This window comes from Balaenoptera musculus, chromosome 2 (genome assembly GCF_009873245.2).
Source record: "Balaenoptera musculus isolate JJ_BM4_2016_0621 chromosome 2, mBalMus1.pri.v3, whole genome shotgun sequence".
Classification (NCBI taxonomy): Eukaryota; Metazoa; Chordata; class Mammalia; order Artiodactyla; family Balaenopteridae; genus Balaenoptera; species Balaenoptera musculus.
Window position 1 is genome coordinate 145,128,850 of NC_045786.1, and position 26,119 is coordinate 145,154,968.

General features: G+C 44.1%; 1 protein-coding gene across 7 annotated transcripts in view; it reads left to right on the forward strand.

The window, feature by feature from the left end:
- Positions 1-21,574: 21,574 nt before the first annotated feature.
- SIPA1L1 (signal induced proliferation associated 1 like 1) overlaps positions 21,575-26,119 on the forward strand; it is a 375,846-nt gene continuing 371,301 nt past the window's right edge. For 4 of the 7 annotated variants that reach the window (XM_036842742.1, XM_036842745.1, XM_036842741.1 and 1 more), the window contains exons 1-2: positions 22,193-22,296; positions 22,386-22,652. The gene's annotated coding sequence lies outside the window, so the exon portion shown is untranslated. Of the gene's footprint in view, positions 21,665-22,178; positions 22,297-22,333; positions 22,653-26,119 lie in introns of those variants that run through there. The other 3 variants (XM_036842740.1, XM_036842743.1, XM_036842738.1) reach the window with 3 other exon arrangements.

Genomic DNA, 26,119 nt, shown 5'->3' on the forward strand with positions numbered 1-26,119 from the left:
TTCAGCTAATATCTCCTTAAAGTTCAAATGATCGGTATTAAGCAACTCATCCAGCACATCAATTTCTGCAGGGCACAAAGGGCTGTTAACCCTTCCAAGTGACTTTATGGAGATGTATGTTAATTAAAATTAGAAAATCTTCAAGTGGTATATCAAGACTCTTCTATGATTAAGACAATTGGAAACAATTGTAGTTTTTTAGATGTCCTGGGTAAAATGATTTATGTTATAACCTATAGAAGCCGTTCTCAAAGAGTGGTCCCTAGATCAGCGCCATCAGCATCAACTGGGAACTTGTTAGAAATGCACATTTTGGGGCCCCATCCCGGACTTATTAAAACACAGCCGTCTGTGGTTTAACAAGCCCTCTGTGACACTGATCTATATAGCATGGATGGCATATAGATCCATGCTTCCCACTGCACTCTACCTCCTCCCTATCCCTGACAGATACTGTTAATGAAACTGAGCATTTCTTTTTTTTTTACAAGATTCTTTTTTTTAATATTAATTAATTGATTGATTGATTTTTATTTATTTGGTTGTGCCAAGTCTTATTTGTGGCAGGCGGGCTCCTTAGTTGTGGCTCCAGGGCTCCTTAGTTGCGGCTCCAGGTCTCCTTAGTTGTGGTAGGCAAACTTAATTGCGGCATGCATGTGGAACCTAGTTCCCTGACCAGGTATCAAACCTGGACCCCCTGCATTGGGAGAGCAGAGTCTTATCCACTGCACCACCAGGGAAGTCCCAAACTGAGCATCTTTCCCACTGAGTCTGGATGAAATCGTAGAACCCTTTTCAATACAGTGTCCACAGTCACTACAAATCAATCCAAGTTGGCATGGCTGGTCAGGGGATGGTACTCTGAGGTCTCAATTAAGCATTCTTTCTTTATTATTTTTCTTTTTCTCTTATTTTTTTTTATTTAGCCATGCCATGTGGCATGTGGGATCTTAGTTCCCCTACCAGGGACCGAAACTGCACCCCTTGTGTTGGAAGTGTGGAGTGTTAACCACTGGACCAGGGAAGTCCAAGCATTCTTTCAATTACTTGAATTTTCCTGAAGGAAAATTGTGCCTCTACCTTAAGAGGTCAGGAGACCCTCAGGACACCAAGAAAATACTTGGTGAACTTTCATAGTCAACTCTCCTCCCTGACATATGCATGCTCAGTAACCACAGCGTATGAAATTTCCCCCAGTTAGCAACACAGGCACAATGTCTGTAGCACAAGCTCCTGCCAGAGAGCTCAACCTTGATGTAATTGCCATTGAAATCCTTTCAGACAGAACTTCCCTCATGGCTCAGTGGTTAAGAATCCGCCTGCCAATGCAGGGGACACGGGTTTGAGCCCTGGTCCAGGAAGATCCCACATGCTGCAGAGCAACTAAGCCCGTGCACCACAACTACTCAGCCTGTGCTCTAGAGCCCGTGAGCCACAACTACTGAGCCCACGTGCCACAACTACTGAAGCCTGCGCGCCTAGAGCCCGTGCTCCGCAACAAGAGAAGCCACCACAATGAGTAGCCCACGCACCGCAACAGAGTAGCCCCTGTTCACCGCAACTAGAGAAAGCCCGCGTGCAGGAACAAAGACCCAACGCAGCCAAAAATAAATAAAATTTATTTCTAAAAAAATCCTTTCAGACCGTGTTAAATGTCCAACTGACATAGTATGAAAGTCACATGCTACCTACTTATTTATCTATATCTAATTATTCTAATATGTTGCATTTCATGGGAAATAGATCACAACAAATTTGTATACTGTGACCTGATTAGCTTCGATCCCTTTGGATTGCCACCTTCCCACCTTAAAAAACCCTCTCTTTTGAAAAAAGACTTTGAGATGGCTTTCAATAAGACATATATGTGATAAACCAATTAGAGAAAAAAATAGAAAATCAAAAGCTTTGCAGAATTTCAGGGCTGCACATGTACTAGGACTCTAGAATAATTGGTTATTGTGGTTAAGCTTATTCTTGGCTCTGAGCAATAGAGAAATATGGTAGTTTAAATAATTCTCATTATCTGGGTAAAACAAAGTACTTCCACTCTTCAGAGGAGACACGCCTGGAATATAAGCGTCAGGATTCATACGTGATGTCACCCTATTTGCTACCCTGTTATTCTTTAACACTTCTGACTTTCTCTTTTTACTTCTTTAAGGTAAATCTGAAAGCTTAGTCATCAATATTCAGTGTAGATTGGCCATACCACACAAGATCAACCCATATTAAGATTTGTCCTGTTTTATCATTGTCTGTTGTTGTGGCATTATTCAGCGTATGAAACGTCCAAAAGTTTCCTTTTTAAAAATGGAACTTCATTTATCTTTGACCATATTGCCTAATAAATATGAAGGTAACTTGCTACAAATCTTCATTTAATGAGGTTATTTCCTTAATAGCATTTCTGAAAGATGGCTATTGCTGTTAGTAACAGCCGTTGACATCCTGAGAATTTAAATGTTCAAAGCAATTCAACATGAATTTATTTAGCAATCTATTATGTGTCATAAGTGGTGTGGCTTGAGCTTCAAGGCATGCTGGGAGTTCCCAGCTAGGAAGAGGATTTGAGCTAAAGTCAGCCAAGACCAAAACCCAATCCAGGTCCAAGTCCAAAATCAACAAGTCTGATTCGGAAAGGTAGAATCGTGCGTGATGCAGACCTTCATCAGTAACAAACAGCACTAGTTCTTAGAGGTCAAGTCTGAGTCCAAGACCAGGACATCTGTTCAGATCACCAGAAGTTATAACTGGTACAAGGTTCAGAGAGATTAGCAGGAATTAGCTGAGTTCATGGCTTCTATTCATAGCTGGACTTCAGTTCTAGCAGGAAACTGAAATGGATACTAGCAAGGTAGGGAAGAGGGCTGTAGCTGGATGTATATATTGCTGCCCAAAGACTAATTTCATCCCCAAGCAAATTAGACATTGGATTATAGGGCCATAGATGACTTTCATGCTCTACCATGGCAGACACGGTTACATGCCTCTCTGGTATCCAGGACCTTTTTCTTCCTTCTTCTTTGTTCTGGGCAGCAATGTACCCAGCCCAAGGCAATGGATTATGAAAGGTCTAAGAAGCTAGTTATAGCAGTCATGTTCCCTGGCTTCCTAGACTCCCTTGCAGCAGTAAGTGCCATGTGACCCAGTTGTAGCCAATGAGACAGAGGGGGAATTTGTTTAAGATGCTGTTGGAAAAACTTTTGTTTTTCTTTTAAAAGGAACAGAATTGGCACAGCCCTTCTTCCTGACTTGCCTGCAACTTGTTAACCAGGAAGAAAAGGTAAAGAGAATCATAGGGAGGTCAGCCCTGCCATCACTGAGCCAATAAACTAATGCCAGCAGCCATTTTTGTCCAGACTGCTGTGATGTAAGGATTATAAACCTCTTTGTTCAAACTATTGATAGATATTCTATTATTCACAGTGGAGAGCATTCCTAACTGATACCCCACTCACTATGAAGATGGAAATCCTAACCACTATCACGTTCAGAGACTGGAGCTGAGCGTGAATGTGGCAGAAGATGGAAACAGACATGGCACACTGTGCTTAGGGTTCAGGGCCATGGAAAGGGAAAAGGCAGTGATTCTGGTTTAAGAGCCTCATACTTTTGTTTGGGAAACCAAACTTGCGACATGGTCTGATCAGATCCCATCTGAAATATCTGCTCTAGTTCCGAAGGCCGTTTCTTCTTTTTTTTTTTTTTTTAATTTATTTTTTAATTATTTATTTATTATTTATTTTTGGCTGCGCTGGGTCTTCGTTTCTGTGCGAGGGCTTTCTCTAGTTGCGGCAAGTGGGGGCCACTCTTCATCGCGATGCGCGGGCCTCTCACTATCGTGGCCTCTCTTGCTGCGGAGCACAGGCTCCAGACGCGCAGGCTCAGTAGTTGTGGCTCACGGGCCTAGTTGCTCTGCGGCATGTGGGATCTTCCCAGACCACGGCTCGAACCCGTGTCCCCTGCATTGGCAGGCAGATTCTCAACCACTGCGCCACCAGGGAAGCCCAAAGAAGACCGTTTCTTGAGATGGACATTATCTAAGGTTAGCCTAGGATAGTCAAGACGTTGGAAAACATGCCATGAAAAGAAAGGTTGAAATAAGAGAATTCTAGCAACAAGGATGTTGATAAATGGAAAGCATTGTTGCATTAGGTAGAGAATTCTATGTACTTCACCTTTGCTATACTAGGCAGCAATCTTGTGGTCTCTAGACTCAGTCATAGCTAGTCCCAATCTGGGTTCCCGCTCCTATTAGCCACATGATCTTGACAAAGCTGTTAAAGCTCTCTATCTCTCTAATGTAAAACATGGTGACTGTAGTTGATAATGCTGTATTATATAATTGAAATTTGCTGAGAACTTAAATGCTCTCACAAAAACAAACCCCCACTACCTCATACCTCAAAACCTCAATATCGTCATCCTTAAAATGGAGACAATAATGGAATCAAGCTCATGGATATGTGTGAAAAATAAATGAAATAGTCCCTGTAATACACTTAACTCAATGCCTGGAACACAGTAAATATTCAATAAATGTTATTGGTATTATTTTGAGAAGTAATTAAGTACATGGACTCTGGAGTCAGAATACCTGGATTTAAACCCTAAATTCATCATTTGCTGGCCATATAACCTCGAGTACATCTGTTTCCTCACCTGTATAATGGGGATAATGATAGCACCACCATCAAAGGATAATTATGAGTATTAAATGGTGGAAGTGAAGCTTTTGGCACAGTTAAGTGCCCGATAAATGCTGGCTTTTATTATTATTATTAGCTAGACTTTGAGCAATATAAAAACTTGATCGAATTCTTGTTCTCAAAGTGCTTATTATTTTAGTTTCTAAAAACTGAGAGATGGGGATATATATATATATATATATATGTATAGCTGATTCACTTTGTTATAAAGCAGAAACTAACACACCATTGTAAAGCAATTATACTCTAATAAAGGCATTAAAAAAAACTGAGAGAATTCAAAAATGATGTATGTGCAAGAGGAGATCAGGGAGGGAAATAATCAGCTGAGGCTGGAAAGGTTAGGGGGAACGTGGTGGAGGAAGTAGGATTTCAGGTGATGGGTAGAATGGATGTGGTGGGAATGGAGAGAGGACAGGGGATTACCAGTACCTTTCATTTTCAGGAGACTACTTTATGTATGTCATTTATTTTTCCTTCTCCTGGAATAAACTGAATATTTTAATAATGTGATTTAGAAAAACACAGCGTGTGAAATAGTTTATTCCTTGTTTCATAACTGCTCATCTAAGCACTTTCAGTGATATTTTTTAAGTTATTGTTCAACACACAGTTCAGATCATGTCTAAACCAAGAAACATATAAGAACAAGAAGTCAAAGAGAGCACAGGGATGGGTACCTAACCAGTAGGCATTTGATCCCGTGTGTAAATGATGTTTAACAGTGATGACAACAAAGGTATATGAAGCATACAGGTGCTTTTCTTTTTTCGGTGAAGTATGGATTATACCTTTGGAAAGGAATCTATCAAGAGTTCTTTGCCCCCAACAAAGAAATTTCTATTTCTAGAATAAGGAATACCGGCTGCAAAGACTTCGGCAGAGGACTCAAGTGCTTCCTATCTTGGCCACGCCTATCTTGCTAGCCTTATCTCCCAACTTCCTTCAAACACCCATAGAAGCCAGAATGGGCTAGTCTCCTCGAGGCCTCCCGAGTGTGTCCTGGTCCCATGCTTTGCTCATTAGCAGCCAATGCCTGCCCTTGAGTAGGTGCCACTGGCTGGAACCACACCCATTTTTTCCATGTGCTGTTTCGCCAGCCTGGAATCCTTTTCTTGGACATCTCTATTTAGCTAAAGCTTATAAACCCTGTAAGAGGCCTTTTCCCTCCATAAGAGTCCTCATTGATTTCTCTCGTTTCTAAACAACAGCGTTTATCATCTACATCACGGTTGGAAACATTTGCCTTCCAAATACTGGGCTGCTAAGGCCACACCTCTGGTCCCAACTACCTTCTCTTGTTTTCCTTTCTCTTTTCCATACCAGCCAGACGTATCAGGTAAGAGCAACATGGGCAAAGCCCAGAGGCCCCAAAGAACCTGGCATTAAGGTCTGTGGGCTAGTGACTTAATGGTTGTGTCCCCTAGAAACATCCCTAAAAAGCAGAATGTAAACCAGTTTCTCCATGGTCAGAATCTTAACCATATCTTTGCTTCATGAACACAACGTCCTGTTACAGTGTGACCATCTTTTCCCGCTCTTGCTAGAAATCTCAAACCTTAACAAACTGTGACATATCAGTCTATTAAGTTAAGTGGCTTCATGCCTAACAGGTGTGCTTCAGGGTGAGGCAGCCTCCTAGCTGCAAAGCTGCTGAACTAGAAACATTATCTTCCCTCTTCCCCCTAGAAGATGATGCATGATTGCTCTGCCTTTCCTTTACGATCCTAACACGCTGTTACAAGGGGAAGCCTTCCCTGATTTGTGATTGGCAGGTTTGCGCAGGGTGATAACTGGCCTAACTGCTTGCCTTACAGCTGAGAACGGAAGTCGTCTGGAATTTATCCCACTATCACTGAGCTTGGACTCCAATTTCTTCTTAGCGTGCACAAGATCCGTTCCTCAGAGAAGTTGTCTCTGCCATTTATTTTCCCCTCTAACACTTCAAGCTTCGGCTCCACATCACGATGTATTTGTATGCCAGGAGTTGTTGGATAAACAGACATTTGAATTACAAGCAACTGGAGATTATTAGACAGTGGATCTTTCTCTCTTTTTCTTTTTAAATTATCTCCTTCCAAAACGGATTCTTGGTTTCACTCTCTTGGAGAGTTCCTGAAAGGCTGTGAGGAGGAACTATACAACACAGCAGCTTCTCCTCTAGGCTGTGGGCTTATCAATGGCAGGGGGTGTGTTAACTTTCCTCCACACACGCAGAGTCTTACACTGGGCTGGGCCTTAACTACATGCTCTACAAATGTTTGGTGCATAACCTCTGAGATGGATTAAAGATGTCACTTACTATTCCTGTCTCTTACTGAATAGGCAGATGATGTAATTTCTTGACCAATAGAATATGGCTGAAGTGATGTCATGCCAATTCCAGGCCCAGATCTTAAGGGACTGGTGGTTTCCGTTTCCTCTCCCTCAGAGCACTCTGAAAGCCCTGCCAGGTTAAGTCCAACCACCCTGAGACAGCTTTGGTGAAGAAGCCAGTTGGCAGTCCCAGCGAAGTTTAGCCTTCCCCCCTCTCCCCACTAGATGCAGACCTGTGAGTGAAGACTCCAGACTACCAGCTGAGTACCACTTACAACAGAGAATTGCCTGGCTGGGCTCTCCCAGAATTCTCTAACCCACAAAATTGTGGCATATTAAAAAAATGGTTGTTTTAAGCCTTTAAGTTTTAGGATAATTTGTTATACAATAATAACCAGAACAGAATCCTTGGGGAGGCTCCACATATATTATTCAGCACCCTAGAGATCAACTTGTATCCTTATAACTATCCTTCACCTGGCTAGAGCAGGGCAGTACACATGTGAGACGAGTAGGGCTGATTCACTCCAGCTAGTTATGGCCCAATAAATGTTGTTTCTCATCTTGTGTGCTGCTGGGCAGTGTAGACCAGAGAACCAGACCAACCTCAGGACACAGAGATTTCAAATAGGATTATATCTGGCACTTGGAACCCAAGAGGACTGAGTCATCCTAGTTTTTTCTTGTGAGTATTGGAAGAGTTAACCACTGAATAGAAATAACATTTCTAATAGAATGGGATAAGATGGAAATTAGACAGAAGACCCAGACTATTCATGGTGATGATGGAGTGAGAACCACTGGACTAAATGAACATAATGACACAAGGCAGATGCCCTTCCTTTCTCATCCTAATGGTAGGTCCAGAGAAATATGGTTGCAGATATCGACTGGGGGTGGGATGAAGAATGAGAGAAATTCGAGCAGAGAACAAGAGGATCTAATCATTCTGTGTGTACTTGGAATTTCTGGTTCAAGCGACTGGAAAGCATCTTAACATTTAAAATTTTTCTGGAAGCAACTGAAGGGAATAACTCAAGAATAAAATAATGACAAGATAATGGCTTAATAAGAAAACCCTCGGGCAGGGTATTAAGAAACTTCCATTTCAGTCCCAACACCTTGCAAATGATTTGACTTCTCTTTTTTTTTTTTTAATTAAATGTTTTTAAAATTTTATTTATTTATTTATTTTTGGCTGCGTTGGGTGTTCATTGCTGCGTGCTTTCCCTAGTTGTGGTGAGCAGGGACTACTCTTCATTGCAGTGCACGGGCTTCTTATTGCTGTGGCTTCTCTTGTTGCAGAGCATGGGCTCTAGGTGCGTGGGCTTCAGTAGTTGTGGCTCACAGGCTCTAGAGCGCAGGCTCAGTAGTTGTGGTGCACTGGCTTAGTTGCTCCGCGGCATGTGGGATCTTCCCGGACCAGGGCTCGAACCCGTGTCCCTTGCATTGGCAGGCGGATTCTTAACCACTGTGCCACCAGGGAAGTCCTTGACTTCTTCTTAACTCTGTTTTCTTGTAAAATGATACCTTAATGGAAATTATGTGGGTTGAATTGCAGGAGAGGAGATTAAGTGGCTTAGAAAGAAAAAGAAATAATGTAAGATTAAGATATATACCTACCAACTCTCGACAAGTTTGGAATAGAAACTCTTCAAACAAACAACCTCTTTAAAAAAAAATTAAGATAAATCACTCTTTTACTATTATATAAAATCTGATTATTAAATTTATATAAAAAATTAACTGTGGGGACTTCCCTGGCAGTCCAGCGGTTAAGATTCCGTGCCTCCACTGCAGGGGGCATAGGTTCGATTCCTGGTCGGGGAACTAAGATCCTGCATGCCACACAGCATAGCATCCCCCCCAAAAAAAACCAAAACTGTGGTTAGATAATGAAAGGCAGTAAATGAACCAGCGAGACATACAAACAGCAACATTGTCTAAGAAGAATTCAACAGCTAGACTCTTTCTGCTGCGTCTTGGTCTGGGTGTAATCCCCCACAATGAGATGAAGGCCAAGCCAGCTGCCCTTCTGACATTTGGGGACACAAAGGAGCCCCAGGAAGTGGCCACAGTGGCACTGGCTGAGAGCAGCTCTCCTGGGCTGGTAGTCAGCTGCTGTCACTGAGTGAAGATTCTTAAGTACATCCTCAACAGGAGAAGCCATATCTTTTGCCTTGCAGGCAATGCCAGTGGAGACAGCAGTGCACCTCAGAGTGTGCTCTGTAGCCTCTTAGGGTGCTAAGCATGTTGAATCCTGGGAGCCACCCAGACCAACTAAATCAGGACCTCTGACCCCGGGGCCTGGGAATCTACATTTAACAGGCACGCTGGGTGCTTTCCCTGTGCATCCCACAGTTTCAGGTCTGCTGCTCTGCGTTCCCTTGCATGTGACTATTCCCAAGTACTCCAAGTGTGCTCCAGCCTCGGTTCCTTTGTTTGCTGTTCTCCCTCCAGGAACGCCCCACCCCCTCTACTTCTTCACCACATGGGCCAAGATCCACTGGCTTCATGGAGCCATCCCCAACTTCTTGATCTCTTTTCCATAAACTCTAATTATGCTACTTAATCCTGTCTTATCCTATTTTGTAACCTATTTGATATGGATAGCAAATCCCCCTTCATGACCTAATTCCATTACTTCCTGCCCAGGGCAGAAAGATCCCACCTCAAATGGTTCCCCTTTCTGGCAAGACCTGTCTCCCAGCCATCTTTTATTTTGAGTAAGTGTTTTTACTTCTCATCTTCCAAGACAGAAGGAAGGGTGGGCCTACAGGCCACCCCCACCATTGTATTGGGTTTCAGTGATTGGACCTCAAGAAGCACAAGACTTCTTCCACCACTATTGATTGTTTTGGGGGTTTTTTCCCCTACATTATCCTCCTCAGCATCAAAATCAATTTAAACTGAAGACTTAATGTTTCTGTTTTCTCCCAAGTACCTAATAATTTCCTTGAGGGCTGATACCTAGACTTATACTTCTTACATAACTCTTCCATCCTGCACGTTTATTGTTGCCTGCAGGACCTCTTCTATGGGAACTGCCACTTCCACAGCTATGCCATGGTTCCTTTATGCCCTTTTGTGCAACATGGCCCTGGGCTCCTGGTCACAGCTGATTGGGCTAGAGGCAGGCACCTAATCCAAGGCTGAGTTAGCCAGGTGTTTTGTAAACTTTTCTCTTCGGGAGTTTTGTAAACTTGGGAGATATTTGAATTCTGAATGAACCCAGAAGGTATTTTCCCCATGTGGACAAAAAAGTCGAGGAACCAACCTGCAGAAAGAGAGAAGGAGGGCTTCCCTGGTGGCGCAGCGGTTAAGAATCTGCCTGCCAGTGCAGGGGACACAGGTTCGAGCCCTGGTCCGGGAAGGTCCCACATGCCGCGGAGCAACTAAGCCCGTGTGCCACAACTACTGAGCCTGCGCTCCAGAGCCCGTGCTCCGCAACAAGAGAAGCCATGGCAATGAAGAGTAGCCCCTGCTCTCTGCAACTAGAGAAAGCCCGCCTGCAGCAATAAAGACCCAGCGCAGCCAAAAATAAATAAAAATAAAATAAATAAATTTAAAAAAAAAAAAAAAAGAGAGAAGGATGCTATAGAGGCAGATGCAGAGGGAGAAGCACGTGAGTGATGGAGAGAACTCGGATGGTACTGTAGAGTTGACTCCTGAACAAGGCGAAGGTTAAGGGTGCAGAGTAGTTGAAAATTCGAGAATAATTTATAGTCACCCCTTGGTATCTGTAGTTGCTCCTTATCCTCAGATTCAGCCAAACATGGATTGTGTAGTACTGTAGTATTTACTACTGAAAAAAATCCAAGTGGATCCCTGCAGTTCAAACCTGTGTTGTTCAAGGGTCAAGGGCCTACCCCTGGGTATCTTGGAATCAGAGTTTTCGGAATAAAGTCCCTGTTTCATTCCAGCTAGTTCTGGAGGCTACGAGGAAGTCTGGAAAGAAAAGGAGGGCAAGGGAAAAGGGGGTTATGGATGGCTTTTAGGTAGCCAATCCACGGGGTCTAACAAAATGTGTATTATCTCATTTAATCCCCCAAACAATTATGTGGTTTTTTAAAAAATCCATCATTATTACTATTCCTGTTTTGAAGGTGAGAAAATCAAGGCTTAAAGAGGTCAAGTAACTTATCCTAAAGCCACTTGACTACTAAGGGCGGAGGTGGAGGTGGGATTGAGGCCAGGTCCTTCTGTCTCCACCATGCTGAACTGCCTTCAGGTGAGGACCAGTGGGTGTGATACTTTCATTCTTGCCCCCATAGTATCAGTCTGGACTAGGGGGATGTGAATGAATTCCACAAGTCAATCCTGCACCGTTGAGTTGTCCCCAGCTACTTGGCAGGGACTGTGATTTGTGCTGCCCTCTAGAGGAAGTATGGAGCAAGGAACTCAAAACTGCTCAGCATCCCTCGGAGCCGGAGCTGATTGTCCTGAGAGGTGGGAGCAGCTGGGGGCAGCAGCCCTGAGAGCTCCACTGCCAGCCAGAGCAGCTCACATGGGCGAGCCGCACCACAGGCACCGATGAAGATCCACTCTAGCAGTGCCAACCACAGCCACCAAGAGAGCCCAGCAGGAGGTGCCTTTGAGAAGAGTCCACCCTACCAGCATGAGTTAGGGCTGCCCTTGATATCTGAGACGGGCTTGTGCAACGGGAGTGAGGGGAAGGGGCAGGAGAGGTGAGGGGAAGGTAGAGACCATGTTTAAAAGGGCAAAACCAGTGGGGATGGAGGGAGGTTCAGGAAACTTTTTCTTTTTCAGGAACAAAAGCTGCTTGACCAGGAGCATAGAGACCTCTGAAAGAGGGTAATGCCTCAACACATAAGTGTTTAGTCTAAAGGGATGGGCCCTTGGCCTTCTCCTTTTGCATTTAAAGAAACAGAAGTCCAGGAAAATTAAATAATATTAGAGTTGAGTTTGAGTCCAGAAATCCACACCAGAATCCAAGGTCTAGTAGATCTTCCTCCACTTCACAGGGTGATCATTTCTCTGTGTATCTACAGAATAAATTTAATAAATTTAATAAATCTACAGAATAAATTTAAAAATTACATGTATTGTCCTCAGCCATTTCTCATACCTGAGTAAATATACTCATCACTACTCCCCCCAAGTTAAAAGAATCAGTGATACGGAAAGAAACTTAAAACTTTCATCTCTAAAAAACGAGCTGTTTTAAGGTCCTGAATATACTTGAACCATCAGCATTATTCATTGTTACCTCTTTGCTCTTCAATAAAGGCTAGGATGGCTTTAACGATCCAGCTGTGCTCCTTGGTATGCCGTGCAAAGGACACCCTCGTTACATCTGTTCCCTGCCCTCAGGAACACGCCAGGTGTGATTTCTCTTGCAGAATCTTGCTGCGCTCTCCTTGGATGCCTTGAGGCAGCTGCAAACTCAAGTGCCCCTGCAGCTCCTGGGTCCTTGTGAATGTCGCCTCAGCTCTGGCTGGGAACAAGGGAACAAGCCAGATGGTTCTAGGAGGCCTCAGCCCACAACTTCCAAGTCACGAGCAAGTCTCTTTTCATTTCTAGGCATTTTAAAAAGACAAGGGAGTGGAGAGAGACCTTTTTATTCCCCCCACCTTCTTTCCCTGACACATCCTCGACCATAAAATCTGATGAAAGGAATAAAGAGACAAGAGTGAGTGGAAGGAAATTTCCACCTCCTAAGAAAATATTCAAGTTGTTTAAAAGAGCTCCCTGAAAGGAAATACTATGGAAAGGATGAATAAAAATATTTGAAATGATCCAAAGATGATTTCTTTTTAAAATGACTGCTGGAGTAGCATGTGCTGATGCCTACATAGAAAAGGATCCAAAGGACAGGTGAACCAGGACTTTCAGTCCTCCTGGAATTTTTATGGAGCCCATGTTAATACGAAAATCATCAGAAAGCCAGGAATAGCTTGAACAGCTCCATGGAGTATGTTTCAAAAGAAGATACCTATGAGAAGGACAAGAAAATTTGTGATGGTGCTTTTAATTAAAACGTTATTTAATGTGACGTATCAGCAGCTATAAGCTACTGCCTCTCACATTTATAACTCTAGTTCTGACCTCTTCTCTGACCCATGGATTTCTAAATATCATGCTTTAAGTGTTCTATAACCTCTTACGTGCACATTTGAATGTGTCTCTGCCTTCTGAAAATCCTTCAGTGGCTCCTTATTGCCTACAGAATAAAGCCCAAGCTCCCGAATGTATCACACAAAGCCCCTTGTGACTGGTCTTCATTCTCTCTAGCTGGCATTGGTGCCTAAACCCTGGATTGTCTCCCTGCCCCAGTCCCCCATATCTTCATGGCTTCAGAAGCTCAAAGAGGCTTCCTAGTAGCAAGATGCTTTCTACCCTTTCTAAGATCAGGTAAAGCCAGTTAGCGATTTGGCCACTCCATCAGGATGGAGCCCTAATTCTCCTTTGCTATTAAACTTTGTTCATTTATTCCACAAACATTTATTGAGTGCCTTGCTTGTGTTAGGAACTATGCTAGAAAGTGGAGATTTAAGAGGAAACAAGACACATATCATGTCTAAGAGTTTATATACTGAGAAAACTCTGTGTATTGGTTTCCTATGACTGCTATACCAAATTACCACAAATTTAGTGGCTTAAAACAGCACAAATCTATTGTCTTGCTGTTATAGAGGTCAGAAGTCTAAAGTGGATTTCACTGAGCTAAAATCAAGAAGTCAGCAGGGGGGCTTCCCTGGTGGCACAGTGGTTAAGAATCCGCCTGCCAATGCAGGAAACATGGGTTCAAGGCCTGGTCCAGGAAGATCCCACATGCTGTGGAGCAATTAAGCTCATGCGCCACAACTACTGAGCCTGCGCTCTAGAGCCTTCGAGCCACAGCTACTGAAGCCCGCATGCCTAGAGCCTGTGCTCTGCAACAAGAGAAGCCACTGCAGTGAGAAGCCTGTGCACCACAACAAAGAGTAGCCCCCGCTCGCCACAACTAGAGAAGGCCTGCACACAGCAGCGAAGACCCAATGCAGCCATAAATAAATAAGTAAGTAAGTAAGTAAGTAAGTAAGTAAAGTCAGCAGGGCTGTAATCCTTCTGCAGGCTCTAGGGGAGAATCCATTTCCCTTGCCCTCTCTTGCTTCTGGAAGCTGCCTACACTCCTTGGCTCATGGCCCCTTCCTCCAGTGTGAAGCATTTCAACTCTCTCTCTGACTCTTCTTCCATGGTCAGTCCTCCTTCTCTAACTCTGACACTTCTACCTCCCTTTTATGATTGCATTAGGCCCACTTGGATAATTTCAGGATAATCTCCCCATTGCAAGATCTTGAATTTAATCACATCTGTAAGGTAACTTTTGCCATGTAAGGTAACATAGTCACAGGTTCCAGGCATTCAGACATGGAGAGCTAGTCTGCCTACCACACTCTGCTAGCCCTTTTACTTTGTCTTTAAAACAGCACTGTTTGCTCATTCGGCAAGCATGCATTGAGTGTCTACTATGTGGCAGGCACTGTTCTGGGTGCTGGAAATACAGCGGTAATAAAGCAGACATTCTAGATGAGAGACAGACAGTAAACTGGCAAACAAGTAAACACTGTGTCTGGGGGTGATAAGGACTCCAGAAAAGAATAAAGTTGGGTGAGGCGCCTGGGGAGTATGAGATGTGGGTGGATGCTATTTCATAAAGGGTGACTGTAACAATCAAGGTCCAGTTAGGAGAATATAAACCAGTGTTGGTAATTCAAAACGAGGGAATTTAACACAGGGAACTCTTACATAGGTGATGGAAGGGCTGAGAAGCTAACCAGGATGATGAGACAACCCAGAGATTCTTAACACTAGGAAGTTGCTACCACCCTTAGGCTAAAGATATTACCAGAGCCTGGGGAAGGTTCTTACCCAGTACAACCTGGGGCCAAAGAGGAGATGTATCTGCCGCTAAGACGCTGCCTGAGGCAGACAGAGAGGAGGAGAAAGTTCTGCCCCTTTATCTGGCCACATTCCTCTCCTGCTTCTCAGTGGCTGAACCCAACCAGCTAGAGGCACCAGACAAGGAAGTCTGGGAAACACAACCCATGGGGGGTCCACTGCCAGTAAGATATCACAGGAGGAAGGACAGCAGCCAAGAGCAAGACAACAGATGACCAACACGGCTGCCTTGGAACAGACACCGAAAGGAACTCAGAGAGTGAGTCATGCAGACCCTTGGGGAAACAGTTTTCCAGGCAGAGGGAACAGCAAAAGCAAGGCCTGGAAGCAGGAGAGTACCTTGTGAATTCAAAGAACAGAGAGATGTGGGTATGGCTGGGAAGGAGAGAGGGAGGGTGGGAGGAAGGAGATGAGGCCAGAGCTCCAGACGGGGGTCAGAGAATGAACAGCTTTCCAGGCCAGAATGGGGACTTTGGCTTTTTCTCTGAGTGTGATGAGAAGGCCTGGAAGGCTTTTGAGCAGAGAAGTGACCTGATCTGAGTTGCTTATGCTCCACACTCTGGTTCTGTGTGTAGAATAAAATATTGAGGGAAAGGGCTGGAATCAGGAGACCAGATAGGGAAACTCTTGTGATAATCCAAGTGAGAAATGGCTTGAATCAGAGAGGGAGAGTCGTGGTGGGTAGAAAATGACTGCATTCTGCACATACTCTGAAGGAAGAACCAACAGAATTCATTGCTGGTCTGATGTGTGATCTGAGAGACACAGAAGAATCAAGGACACCTCTAAGACTTTTGCTCTGAACAAAAACCTCTGAATCTCTGGAGGGGTACCCTTAGCTGAGGTAGGGAAAACTGCAGGAGGGCACTGGTTTGGGAGGATTATCTGGAGCTTTCCAGTTTTAGACATGTGAAGTTGGAGATACCAACTACACAATCAGTTGGAAATGTTGAGTCAGAGATGGATGTGTAAGTCTGGAGTTTGGGGAGGCATCTGGACTGGAGATGTACATTTGGGAGTTGTCAGTATATGGATGGCGTTTAAGCTATAGGACTGGTGAGACGGCCATGGACTAATAGGAGACCACAAAGAGAAGGTGTCTAAGGACTGAGTTCTGGGGACTTTTATGTTTAGAGATTCGATACTGAGAAGGCCAGAAAGGTAGGAAAAGAATCAAGACAAACTCTTTTTTTTTCTTAAACTTAAATTTATTTATTATATAGAAAAGACAATTTTAAAAAAATTTTATTGGAGCATAGTTGATTTACAATGTTGTGTTAAGTTTTGGTGTACAGCAAAGTGATTCAGTTATACATATACATGTATTCATTCTTTTTCAGATTCTTTACCCATATAGGTTATTACAGAATACTGAGTAGAGTTCCCTGTGCTATACAGTAGGTCCTTGTTGGTTATCTAGTTTATATATAGTAGTGTGTGTATGTTAATCCCAAGCTCCTAATTTACCCCTCCCCCCCCACGTTATTTATTTTTTAAATTTAAGTATAGTTGATTTACAATGTTGTGTTAGTTTCAGGTATACAGCAAAGTGATTCAATTATATGTACGTATAGTGGGTTGGCCAAAAAGTTCGTTCAGGTTTTTCTGTAAGATCTTACCCCAGTGAACTTTTTGGCCAACCAAATATATGTATATGTATGTATATATACATATTCTTTTTCAGATTCTTTTCCCATATGGGTTATTACAGAATATTGAGTAGAGCTCCCTGTGCTATACAGTAGGTCCTTGCTGTTTATCTATTTTATATATAGTAGTGGGTATAGGTTACTCAAGACAGACTCTTAATCCAGAAGCCATGTGAAGAAATTGTTTCAAGGATAAGAGTGATCAACCTCTCCCCAGTGTCTGAGAAGTTGGGTGAGGTGAGGATGGGAATTGCCTACTGGATTTAGCAATGAGGCAGTCACTAGGGACCCTGAGAAGACTTGTTTCCTCTGGAGTGGTGGGCGAGAATGGCTGCTCAGAGAGGATTCAAGACAATGGAAGGGGAGGAATTGAAGATAGCAAGTGTGGAAAAACCTTTTGAAGAATCCAGAGGCGAATTGAAGCAGAGGGAGATATGGAATCTATGAAATGTTTGATTTTTTACCAAGCATCTATTACAGCATGCTTGTAAGCACTCAGAAACAATTCCATAGAGAGGGAAATTTTCCTGATGCAAGAGAGAGAGGCAACAATTGCTGAATCAATGTCCTGGAGTCAGAGGGAATGGGACGGGTACACAGGTGGAGAGGTTAATCTTGGCTAAGAGCACTGAGAGTTTATCCTAAGCGCCAGGAGGACAGAAGAGTACATGCAGACAGTTGCAGGTGGGTTAGTAGATAGAGACGTAGGGATGGAGTGTGTGCTAAGTTCTCTTCTGGTTGCCTCTGTTTTACCAATGAAAGATGCATGGCAGTTATCTGTGAGTAATAAGAAGGAGGTTTGATGGAGGAGGAGAAGGTATGAAATAGTCCTTTAGAAGAGTGGGAGGGTGGACAGGAAGTGTAGTAGCTTTGCTGAGGAATGTTCATTGATTATCCAGTAGGTGATGTTTTAAACATGTAATAAATACTGTAATGTAAATGGGAGAATGAGGTGTTCTAAGAAATCTAGTATTCAGATCAATAGAATTATATCACCTAGGGCTGAAACAATCAAATCCTAAAAGTGAAACAGCACTGGATATAATTTAATCTTGGCTGATTTGAGGAGCACTTTGGTCCTTCTTTATGGTTGAGTCATTTCTCTGAATATTAGTTAGTAATGCCCTGTAGCTGTATAGCCAATAACAGGAAGTTCTGAACTGATGATAATAGGCTGGATAGACCAGATTTTAACTGTAAAACATGCAAATGTGAATCGATGTTTATAATATTAATAAAAACATATATTTTCCTTGCTTGGTAGGCCTTTGTCAAAATTCATTCCATATTTGATATGTTAGGGTGCGCTGTTGAGTAGAAGCGAATAACCAGAGGAAAGTGCATTCAACTGTGCTTTAACAAACTAAGAAGTTAATAGGGAGGGAGTTCGTATCAGAGAAAAGGTTACACATCCCTTGAGCGTGTTGGGGAGGGGGCTGGGCAGAAGTGGGTAGACAGCCAGCAGATGGAGTGGGCAGGAAGTGGTTGAGATCTAATCTGTGCTTGACAAACTCTCTAGTCTCACTTTCCCTCTTCTGCTGCCCCTTGTCTGCTATTTTGAAACCCCAGGAAGGTCAGGGAAGATGCAGACAGAGTGCCTGACCCAGAGAACCAGGTAGTTGAAACCTCAGCTTTGGTGGATTTTGCCTTTTATTTCCTTCAAACATACTGCTGAAAGTTCTGCCACCAGTGAGGGGTAAATAGTAGCTTAGGGTCTTGAAAGAGCAGTTTTAGAACCCTAGGACAGTCTTTACTCTTCCACTATGCCTGAAGGTTAGGGAAATTATCTTTGTAATTTGAGGCCAATACCCATCTCTTGAGCCTCATAAGAAACACTGAAAAAAGTTAATAGATTTGGCTAGCACTTGGGTCAGTTATTTCAAATGTATCAAATGGCTATCTGGGAGTCATAAAACAGGTGGTTCTGAAATTGTACTGGGTTGGTGGATACAGATTGGCAGCCATCCTTTAAGGGCAAAACTATGTTAAAAGCGGAGCCAGGGCAAATGAACAACTGATTTACAATAGTGTGCTATTTTATGAAAGATAGCTCCTGAAAACAGATCAACAGGATTGATGGTGATGCTCCAATGTGTTTCTTTTTTTTTTTTTTTTTCACACACACACACTGTATTTTATTTTTACAAGACATAAATAGACTGACACCAAGCATTGTACATGGATGACCACAACAAAAGCAACAATGATTGCAATTACCAAACATGAAACACACTCATACTATGTCATAATATTGACATTCAGTCCAGTAATCCTCCACTGTAACAGCTCCTTTACTTTGCAGTGAAAATTGATTTGTATATTCTTTGCCTCTGAGTCCTTGTGGGATTTTCTTTTTTTTTTTAATTCAGACAGAAAGTCACAAAAATTATACTCATCCTCATCAGTTCACTCAGTCCCATGTAATTAATTTTTTTTTCATCTTGATCTTTTGTTAGCACTTTTATGAGTTCATCAGTTTTTCATTAGAGTTCTGAAAATGCTTATTCATTCAGTTCAGCAGTACAGTCAGTTACCAGAAACCTGTACTTGTCAGAGTCTTTTCCATGAATTTCTTGAAGATGAAACCCTTTTATAGGAACATATTTGCAAAATCATCAGAGTACACCCAGAACTGTCTGTAAATGACAAAAGACTTAAAAATGACCACGGTTAAAGATTTGATGAAAGTTCATAATAATGCAGTTGATCCAATGTGTTTCTTTGTAAAAATTTGATACTAAAAATACCAGTCTGTGAATTTAAGACTCACCCTTCTTCTCCTCCTTCCTTCCTTCCTTCCTCCCTCCCTCCCTTCCTTCCTTCGTTTCTTCCTTCTTCCCTTCCTTCCCTCCCTCCTTCCTTCTTATAGTTATTTTGGTGGGGGTGTGGATGTATTTAGTTTGGGTCTTTGAGTTACCATATTTATTAAATAACAAGAAATCTGTTTTGAGTTAGTGTAAAAGTAAATAAAGAACAATGGATTCCCTTTGAAATTACTGTAACATGGTCAATTTTTAAAAATTAATTAATTAATTTTTGGCTGCATTGGGTCTTCATTGCTGCGTGCTGGCTTTCCCTAGCTGCGGTGAGTGGGGGCTACTGTTCATGGGGGTGGCTTCTCTTGTTGCAGAGCACGGGCTCTAGGCACGCGGGCTTCAGTAGTTGTGGCATGTGGGCTCAGTAGTTGTGGCTTGTGGGCTCTAGAGCTCAGGCTAGTAGTTGTGGCTCACAGGCTTAGCTGCTCCGCGGCATGTGGGATCTTCCCGGATCAGGGATCGAACCCGTGTCACCTGCATTGGCAGGTGGATTCCTAACCACTGCGCCACCAGGGAAGTCCCTGTTGTTTTTACAGTTGAGACAAGAGAACTTTAAAAGCAACTTGTCAACATGTAGCTGAACTTTGTGAAACTGACCTACTGTAAAATGAAACACTCATTTTGAAAATTCTGTTTGATGTAAAAGGAAAATATCTGTTATTTACTGGAAATTTGTATAGGTCTAAGAGCCACAGAATTTTAAAGCTGTAATGACCTAACATGTGGGCTACCCCTCATTTTAGAGATGAAGAATCAGAAAGATTAAATAACTTCTCAAGGAGACTCAATTATTAGCAACACAGAAAAACTCAAACCCTAGTTTCCTGACTTTGTCCAGTGTTTTTTATTACTGTATCACTATATCACTAGGTTTCTAACATAAAAACCTTCACCGACATGACATTTAAGCTTGCATGTAACCTAAAAGAATCTTTATGTACTTTTTGGGTTTCTGGTTCCAAGGGATTGATTTAAATAATGGTTTCCCCATATTTATGTAAATAGAGATGGCATTTTAAAAAAATTGAGATATAATTCACATACTATGGAATCTATTTTTACTCATTCATTTTGATATCGAAAGTTTAAGCTTAACTTCTATTAACAGTACCCATTTTATTTAGGCAGTGAGTATATAAAACCCCCAAAGAAAAGTTTCTACAATCAAAAGAAGAAACAGGGGATGAGAAAATTTCATCTTCATCCTCAACAGCATTTTGGAGTAGGTAGGATGGTATCTGAAGAAGCTTAATGATTACCCGGTCCCCCATGGTGAATAGGGTTTTTATGAGACAAAGATGGAGAAAGAGAAAGGAGGGATTATAACTCTTGAAAAATAGGTAACTCTGTGTGAACAGAAGGGGAAGGATAGTTTAGCAAAGTCAAAAGCCAAACTGTGGAGCAGAAAATCATAGTCTAAGCCTAAGTACTTCCCAGGGTAGGGTGAAAGTACTGAGGACACGTACAGCTTGTGGCGTTCATTTCCCCCCACAGACATTAAGTAAATACCTACTATGTACCAAGCCTGTGGAGGCGCTGAGAATACAAAGATGGATAAGGCAGGTCCTCAAGGATCTCAGTCTGATGGTGGCGGTGGTGATGGGGCGGGGGGGCGGGGAGGAGAGAGGGAACGTATGGAGTGGGTGAGGGGTGGGGGATGAGACTAGACAGGAAGGTCGAAAAACTGAATATATGGTAGGAAATTGGGGGTTCAGATATGTGCTGACTTCTATGGCAGAAATCTATCTCAGAATCTCTTAAATAATTAGCCTCATTTGCCAAATTTAGCCGGATATCATGACGCTGGTCTTCTCCGGATGCCCTCTCAAATAGGTTCTAGCTTCTAGCCCTTGCTTTCCCCACCATTAGGGCGTCGGGCAAGGGAGGGGGCAGGTTGCAAACGGCACCCACGTTTGCTGCCTGGGCTCTCTGCAGGAGACAAGAATCCAGGGCTTTGCCGTCGTCATAGCAACTATGAGTTCCGCGGTCCCCCACCTTCCTCTAATTCCTACCACTTCCCCCGCCGTCTGGGCTGAGCTGCCTCTTCTCTCGCGAGATTTGAGCGCAGAGCTGAGCTGCACAGAGGTGATCTCACCCGAGAGTTGGGGAGGGAGTGAAGGAGGGGAAGGAACGGGGAGGGGAAGGGCGAGGGAGGCGCCGCCACCGCCGGCAACTTTGTGAGCGAGTTCACTGTGTGCGTGAGCGAGTGAACGAAAAGTCAGAGCGGCGCTGAGTCTCCGGGAGGAGGGTCCTCGGGGAGGGCCAGGTCTGGGCTTCAGAGGCCGCCCTCCCAGCCACTCCACCCTCTCCCGCCTCCGTGGCTCCCTCCTCATTTCCTCCCCCCACCAATCCTCCCGGGCCTTCCCGCCCCCCTCCTCTGCAGTTACCTGTCCCCTCCCCCACTCGGCACGCACCTCCCCTTTCCCCGGCGTCCACCTCGGACTCTGGCCCCCGGCCGCTCAGCCACCCCGCGTTCGCTTCCCGCGCCGGCCGCCCCCTCAGCTTTTTCTCTTGGAGGCAGGCGGGTGGGATGGGGAGCGCTGAGCCTCGGAGGCGGCGCGAGTGGGGACCCGAGCGCCCAGACAATAGTTGATGCCCGGGGACGGGGGCACCTCCGCCCCCACTACGCCGGGAGCGCGGCCCCAGCCGGCTGCTCTCCAGCCTGCATTCCGCGTCTCCTTCGGAGCCAGGCTCGGGAGTTGGGCTGATTCCGCCCCCGCCTCCCCCGGGTCCCCCTCCGCTCGGCGCCCGCCCCTGCCTCGCCGCCTGCCGTTCTCCGTAGAGCAGGCGGCGAGTGAGCGCGCGCCGACCGTCTGTAAGGTTTCTCTTTTACCCCAGGGAGAGCGCGCGGCGGACGCGCCCCGGACGTGCGGCGGCACCGGGAGGCCGGGCCGAGCGGTAAGTGGCTCCCGCGCCCCGGGTCCGGGCAGGGGAGCGGGGGTGCAAGACTGTTGACAGCCCGCACCCCATTTCTGGCCGGGGGGCAGGTCCAGGGCACGGAGCAGGACGCCGAGAGGCCGGTCAAAGTTTTATTTCCGATTTGGTGGCGTGCTGATAGCGCAGCCCGGCGGGGGCGAGTCCGAGCTGCACCGCGCCCGGCGCGCGCGCGCGCGCGCACCTCGGAATCCGAATCTGCACAACTCTCCGCCCGGCGTCTGTGCGAGAGGCCAGGAGACCCGCGACCCCTTGGGGTGGCTGCGCCCACCAGGCTGCTCTCGTCTCCACCGGGAGACTCTTCCAGTTCAGTCACGTGGGTGAGCGCTTTGCAGGCTATGCCGGAGGGACAGGCCGAGAGGTTTGATCGTGAGAAAGGGGGAAGAGCAGCTCGTTGCCCGCGGGTGGTTCGTTTCTCTCCCGGGGTCTGGGGGGGGAATGAAAGCCGGAGCTGCTCTAACCTGCTTTTCTTGGAGCAAGTAAACCACAAGAGGGCTGGGGAGGCGAGAAGGTACTGCAAAAAAGAAGTTTTTCTTCTTCACCCCATTTGTTTCCAACTTCTATCCTGACCTTAAAGGGTATTTGCCAAGCTCCCTATCGCTCCACGGCATTTCTAGGTGGACAAGTAATCTTGTTGGACAGGTTGAAATTTCATCGGGTTCACCATTTGGAAAACATATAGGCAAGGGAAATGGCTCACTTTCAAGGAAGATGTTTGAGTTGTTGATGCTTGTTTTGAAGAGAAGCATTTGGGGACTGATGGATCCTAGACTGCATTTTCCTTACAGATTTTATTTATCATGACGGGTATTTTAGAGGCAGCACTTACTGAAATTCTTACTACCTGCTAAACGATTACATTTCTAAACTGGGAGCCAGTGACGCGATGCAAATTTTAGAGTAAAGGTGTTGACTTTAATCAGGTTCCAGGTCTGTCTGGATGGACTGGGGTTGGCGTTTCCTCTATAAAGCAAACCTTTCATGTTGAAACTCTGACTCAGACTCTTAAAGACATTGTTTTTATACTGGTACTCTGTGGGAGTTGTGTCAACTTTCTCTCGTTTTCTCATATGGAATATTCATCCAAGGCAAAGATTCTCTGACTTCATCTTTTGGAAAAGTACAAGATGAAGTCCTATGGAATCCTTCTCTGCACCCAGTTTAGTAACAGTATTAATTTTCTCTAAAATCCTGATTTAATGACCTTCACTTTCCCCCTTTTCATTTTTTGAAAGCTGCAATTAAGCCACCTTAACCAGGATGAAAAAAAAAAAGCCGATGGAAATAATATAGAACGCTAGAAACAGCAGTAGTCTCAAATAAAAGGTTTTCATAAAGAAGTTTATGGTCACTGAAGTGTCTGACTATTAGATGACATACCAGTTATTAACGAGAATATTAATATTAAAACATATTTTTCCTATGGAATAAATTATACTCAGACATTAGCAATTAACAGTGCATTCACAATGATTTGGGTGATGATTTGCACGTAAATGGTTAGGGGCAAAATAAGAGATTTTGCCGGATGAATGGTATTATGTGGCCGACAACTTATTTTCTTATCTCTTTATGCTTAAGTAAAGGACTCCTGAAGTTGACTGTATCATTAGATTTCTCTAGTTGACTGAGAGAACAAGTTTGGCAAGTGGCTCAAGACAGTCAGTAGGTGTTGCTGTTAGCTTCTCTGCGGTTCCTGGTACTGCTCCTCGAGTTCGAAATTGCAGTTCTGGTGCAGTGAACTTTTTAGCGCTGAAGTGTCAGTATTAGTTGTGAGTTCATCATAGGATTCTGTGACAAGGTTGACTTGAACTCCTGGTAATAATTGCAATAATAATTGCAAAGCAGCTCACTGAAATTTTGTATTAAGAATCTTTTAACTGTACCCTTTCGCTATTATTTCCTGACTTCCTTACTTGCTTTGCTTTTGCATTGAATTAGGTGTGTAATTTTGGTGTAGGTCTCCCCACCCCCACACGCCAGCCACATCTTAATTTTTTTAACAACTTTTAAAATACACCTTCTAGTAACTTTATTTTTATTTTTATTTTTTTTAATTAATTAATTTATTTATTGGCTGCATTGGGTCTCCGTTGCTGTGCGTGGGCTTTCCCTAGTTGCAGTGAGCGGGGGCTACTCTTTGTTGCGGTGCGCTGGCTTCTCATTGCGGTGGCTTCTCTTGTTGTGGAGCACGGGCTCTAGGCGTGCCGGCTTCAGTAGTTGCGGCTCGCGGGCTCTAGAGCGCAGGCTCAGTAGTTGTGGCGCACGGGCTTAGTTGCTCCGCGGCATGTGGGATCTTCCCGGACCAAGGCTCGAACCCATGTCCCCTGCATTGGCAGGCGGATTCTTAAATCACTGTGCCACCAGGGAAGTCCCTCTAGTAAATTTATTGAAGTCATGATTTTGCTTGAGATGAGCGATTCTGTAAAAACTTTGGAGGATCTTGGTTGACTATGAGTTGGGACGTGTGTCTGTTCTATCTTACTTTTGCAGTTTGAGTTTTTCAATACATGGCTGTTCTCTGTCTCTTTGAGCTGTGAAACAGGAGCATGAGAAGAGGCAGAACAGTGTAAGAGTACATATTCTTTGACTCTTTCCCGTTTAGGAGGAGGTATGTAGTGATTGATGATAACATGGTTATGTGCTTCTACTGGTCTTCACTGTCCTGCTGTCGTTTCTGTTGGTCCACTTCAGTGCGCGTATGAAGTGTGCCTAGCCTGAAGATTTTCAGGTGACGTGGCAGATTTGAGCCTTTTGATTCACTGACCAAACTGGACTTTCTCTAAGGAAGACAAATAGACTCATCCCCCACGTATAGAGCTAGCGCTCTGATATAGAATGCTTCTTTCTTCCTTTTGACTCAGATCACAGAAGTTCATATCTCAAATTCAGAAAAAAAATTTTCCTTCATAATGTCACCATATTCCTAATCTTTTGAGATTTGTATTAAGTCAAAAGGTAGTTATTGAGTGCCTCTGTCTGGGAGGCATGCTGTTGAGTTCTGTGATTCCAGTGGTGGGTAAAAGTGTGTTCCTTGCCTCAAGGAACTTACAGTGCAATGGGGCCATTTGTAGTGACCTTCCCTGGTTTGGTGTTCTGATACACTGAAGCCCCCATAAAAGTTTTGCAGAGCAGGCAATTATTTCTGAGTTGTAACTTATTTAAATTAATTTTTTAAATTTATAATAAATTTAAATAAATTTATTTATTTATTTATTTATTTTTGGCTGTATTGGATCTTTGCTGTGCGCGGGCGTTCTCTAGTTGCGGCAAGCGGGGGGCCACTCTTTGTTGTGGTGCGCGGGCTTCTCATTGGGGTGGCTCCTCTTGTTGAGGAGCACGGGTACTAGGCATGCGAGCTTCAGTAGTTGTGGCACGTGGGCTAAGTAGTTGAGGCTCGTGGGCTCAGTACTTGTGGCTCGTGGACTCTAGAGCGCAGGCTCAGTAGTTGTGGTGCACGGTCTTAGTTGCTCCGTGGCATGTGGGATCTTCCTGGACTAGGGCTCAAACCTGTGTCCCCTGCATTGGCAGGCGAATTCTTAACCACTGAGCCACCAGGGAAGTCCTAAATTAATTTTTTAAATAATGGGGCCCAGTATTTGTCCTCAGAAGGCCTGGGTTTCAAATTTTCCAGCTATGGGATCTTAAAAAGTAATCGAACCTCTTCCTGAACTTTCTGAAACAGCGTCTTTTTTTGCAGCAGTGGGCACAATGCTTGCTTCACCGCCTTGCTGCAAAAATTATTGAGAATATATGTATGAAAGTAATTTGTAAACCATAGTCTTAT